General features: G+C 40.7%; 1 long non-coding RNA gene across 1 annotated transcript; it reads right to left on the minus strand.

Annotated features, from left to right (window-relative positions):
• Nucleotides 1-728: 728 nt before the first annotated feature.
• On the minus strand, nt 729-2,825 carry LOC120323844. Its single transcript, XR_005564739.1, has 3 exons — nt 2,795-2,825; nt 2,580-2,693; nt 729-1,559 (listed from the first exon to the last, which is right to left on the minus strand). It is a non-coding gene; the product is annotated as an uncharacterized LOC120323844 (long non-coding RNA).
• Between the last annotated feature and the right edge of the window lie 1,397 nt (nt 2,826-4,222).

The following is a 4,222-nucleotide window of genomic DNA, read 5'->3' on the forward strand; positions in this document are numbered from 1 at the left end:
CTTGAAACATGTAGCTAATTTCTTCAAGAATTTCCAGATCATATGGTGATTCCCACATGAAAAGGAATCTGAATGAATTTTTCTTGCTATATAGGTCTGATACACTCTGGATAGGCCTAGAAGAAAAAAATCTATTATGGAGGAAGGTCTGGGCCTTTTGCTATTCACCTATACATTAGGTGAATATGTGAAGAGGCAAGCACACCAAAGTGACTACATTTTTGGGAGTAATTAATTTTAAGAGTGCTAACCAATAGACCCTTCTCACTAGTTTTTACTAGGATTCCTAATACCTGTAGCTGTTAGCAGTAATACCAGTTTGCAGGAACAGAATACTGAGTTTGAACAGCCAATGACCAACAGATCAGGTTACAACAGTTTGTAGTAACCTTTGTACAACAGAGTCAGAAAAGGAGAAAAAAAAAAAGTCCGTGACTGAACCGCCAGAATTACTTGGTGCAGAATTTTCAGCTTAAATATCTGTCATGAGAGAATCCAGACTCTCGTCTACATTTTTGTCATACCTAATGAGAAAATAGTAGCAGACTCCAAGTATTCACTGACCCATCTCAGCTATAAGTCCATTTCATATTACATTCATGTTCAAACATCCTTGAATAAGTAAATAGGTAGCAGTTACACATAAAGAAACTACAGACATCTAGATAATGTGAAGAAATGAATACTTAGGCTTTTCTGCAAATAATAGATCTAGTTCCACATCTTCATTAACAATGTATTTCCTTTCATTTTAATGTATCTTTTACTTCACAATGACCTGTAAAATTTGGCTCACTTTTAATCATGACAAATATGTATTGGCAATCCGGATGGCTATGCAACCAGATCCCTCAAAAAGGGAATGTTGCACAAGCACAGAGTATAGCATATGACAGGTGTTAGCAATCCATGGACAACATAGTTTCAGATAAACGCTTTGTGAGTAGCTTTATGAGTTTACGTTTCAGTTTGCCTGGTGAACACTTAGAATTTTACTACAGAAGACTACACGGAAAAAGGCAATTAGATCAGATTGCTAGATTAGATTAGATTAGATTAGATTAGATTAGATTAGATTAGATTAGATTAGATTAGAAGAGTTACTGGACCCGGTGCTCACGATGCAGACGAGCTGTTTAAAGTGGTTAAGCTTGGAGGCAGCCTGGGCTGTAGCCCGGGACCGGCCGAGCTGCCGCTGGACCGGAGAGGCGGGATTACCGCCCGAACAGGGCATGCGGACGGACTGCGCTAGGTTCTGCAGGGCAGGGCAGGTCAGGGATGTTCTGGAGCCTGAGCCTCGCCGGGATGCTCCGCGCCCCGCGCTCCTCGCTCCGGAGCCACTCAGCCCGCGGGCGGAGCCGCTTCTCCGGTGCCGTGGGTGTGGGCGGCATCCTGGGGTCCGGCCTCGGGTCACCCAGCGCTGCCACCCCCTTGAGCATCCGCCGCTCTCAGACCTCGCACTGCCCGGCATGGTAAGTCCCGCTGCGTGCTGGGGGGAGTTCCTGACTCAGAGCTCCGCTTGGTCTCCTTCTGCCCGCCCGGCTGCACCTCTCTGGTTTCTGCGAGAAAGGCGCAGAAAGGGTTGGAACGAGCAAGTTTTAGGAAAGAATTTTGTTCTAGCTGGCAGGATTTCAGACCTACAAACCTCTGTCAGAAAAAGGGACGGCAGAGCTCAAACTGCTCCCGTGTTCCAGTTTAGCAATTTCCCTAGACAGTGTTCTCCAGGGGCTTTCCAAATATCACCAGCTGGTTTCATCTGGGCTCCCCATTGTCCTGTTAGTTATGACAGTTGTGTTCATACCGAATTGTTAGGCTTTCTCCTCTATTTCTTTCACTAGCATGAGTATAACCTCACTGATAGCTACAGTTTTACGTGAAATATTTAGGAAGCTGTTTGCACTATGGTACAAAGGCCTTTTATTTAGGAGGGAAAAAGGCATACTTTCCCCCCATGCTCCAAGTGCTTGATGGAGAAATGGACTCAGATTATAATACTCAAATACCACCACATACTATGATTATGATACCACATACACACACAAACAATGTGACCTCTAATCTTTATGCTGCTATGGCTAGAAAACAAAGTTCTCTTCACAAGCCCCTGAAAGGTATACTTTGGGGAATTAGCATCCTGTGTTAGCATCTGCAAAAACCATTGCTCACCAACTGTTAATTAATACAATTTACTTCTAGTCCTCTTAGAATGAGAGAATCATTTAGAATGGAAAAGATCATGAGTCCAACCATAAACCTAACACTGCCAACTCCTCCACTAAAACATGTCCTGAATCACCATACCAATGGGTCTTTGAAATACCTCCAGGGACAGCAACTCAGCCACTTATTTCCCTGGGCAGCCTGTTACAGTGCTTGACAACCAGTGAAGAAATTTTTCCTAAGATCTGGTCTAAACCTCTCCTGGTGCAATTTGAGGCTGTTTCCTCTCACATGCTGTCATTTGTTCTTTGGAAAAAGAGGCCTACACCCACCTTGCCACATCCTCCTTTCAGGCAGTTATCCGGAGTGATAAGATCTTCCCTGAGCCTCCTTTACTCCAGACTGAACAGCTCCCTTACCTGCTCCTCACCAGAGTTGTTCTCAGGACCTTTAACCAGCTTCATTGCTCTTCTTTGGACACTCTTCCTCAGATTTAACATAGAGATTCAAGTCTATTAGTTCTCACCTTTAAACTGTGAAAACAAAAAAATCAGAGCATGCCATATCTTGATTTTTCTATATTCCGTAACTTGGCTATTTGCATTTTAATCTCTTTTCCCCTTTGGCAGATTACCCAGTCTTTCCATCTCATGCCCACAGGTTTGAGTAGATAAGAGCTACCTCTTTTGCAGCTGCAGACTACACACCTTCAACCAGTATAGATAGATAATATATTTTTAAGCAGCAGACCAGCGTGTTAATAATTCACTAAACTCTCAGTAAAACACCACAGCTCCTTTTGACTCAGAAGACTTTTCTTCACTGCAAGACTCCCTTCTCTGCCTGAAGCTTTTGCATTCCACGGCTCATTCTAAACTCTCCTTGTCTTGCTGAGACTTGATAGCAATGAAGTTTATTGATCATGGCGCTTCATTCTCTATTCTGAAGTGATGCAATCATGAGATAATCACTTTCCCCCTCCTCCTTTGCTCTCTTTCTCATTTGGACTTTTCAGTTTTTATAACCTCTTTCCAGGTAATAAGGGATCGTATGTACATGATTACTTTCATTCAAATTACCCAGATTTTACAAACCTTTTATTTTTAGTGTCTTCTAATTACTTGGAAAATGTCTACTTTTAAAAACAATCTAAAGTTTGAACTGTTAAATTGCAGTTGAACTATACCAAAGATTTAGTATATATAGATTAATTCAAAGAACTAATCAAGACATGCCAGAATTTATAGGGTTTTTTTTCAAAACTAGCTAGCACTACTTTCTGCATAGTTTATTGTACCACTGCATAACAAATCCTCTTCTAAAAAGCCAAGAGAATTCTTATAGAAGTTGGAAAACTGATGAATTATGAGCAGAATCTGTCTTCCCTCAGGTTCTAAAACACAGTCCTAGCCAACCTAAAAGAAAAGAAGACACAAACAAACTCTTCTTCTTTCTATTCTGTAATTTCCTATTACTGACCACAATATCTTTGTTTTGTGGAGTATCTCTAACAGTTACATTTGAGGACAGTAAAAATTAAAGGGAAATTATTAATTTCACTTTGTGTACAGTCTACCCATTTCATTTCAAGGAGGTTAATTATATGGAATTAGAAGGCTTTAGATACTAGTATTCACTGAATGTTCTTAATTACTTCCTTCTTAAAATTAGCACAAGAAAAACAGAATCATGCACAATTGTCAGATTTGTTGTTTTGCTTTCACAGTAAATCTAGTAGATTTAGATTGCACCAACATTGCTATTATTATAAGCAACTTAACAACAACAAAACTATTGTGATGGAGCTACTTGTTATTGTCTTTATCAGTGTCTATTACTAAAGAAATGTTACATTTATAAAGTGAAATGTCCTTCTTCCTGAGTGTGCTGCTTTGGTGTGCCCATGATGTCCAGTGACTAACAAGCAAATGCATTATGATATGAAAAACCTATATTTACCCTCCCCTTTCTCTATCACTTTGCCTCTAACCTTTCCCAGATGGATGGAGATCTTTTAGCTCCTGACCAGGCAGTGGAACAGCTATTGTATGGTTATTGCTAT

This window comes from Pipra filicauda, unplaced genomic scaffold, assembly GCF_003945595.2.
Source record: "Pipra filicauda isolate LSUMZ 115617 unplaced genomic scaffold, ASM394559v2 scaffold356_size1356884_pilon, whole genome shotgun sequence".
In the NCBI taxonomy this organism is placed as follows: Eukaryota; Metazoa; Chordata; class Aves; order Passeriformes; family Pipridae; genus Pipra; species Pipra filicauda.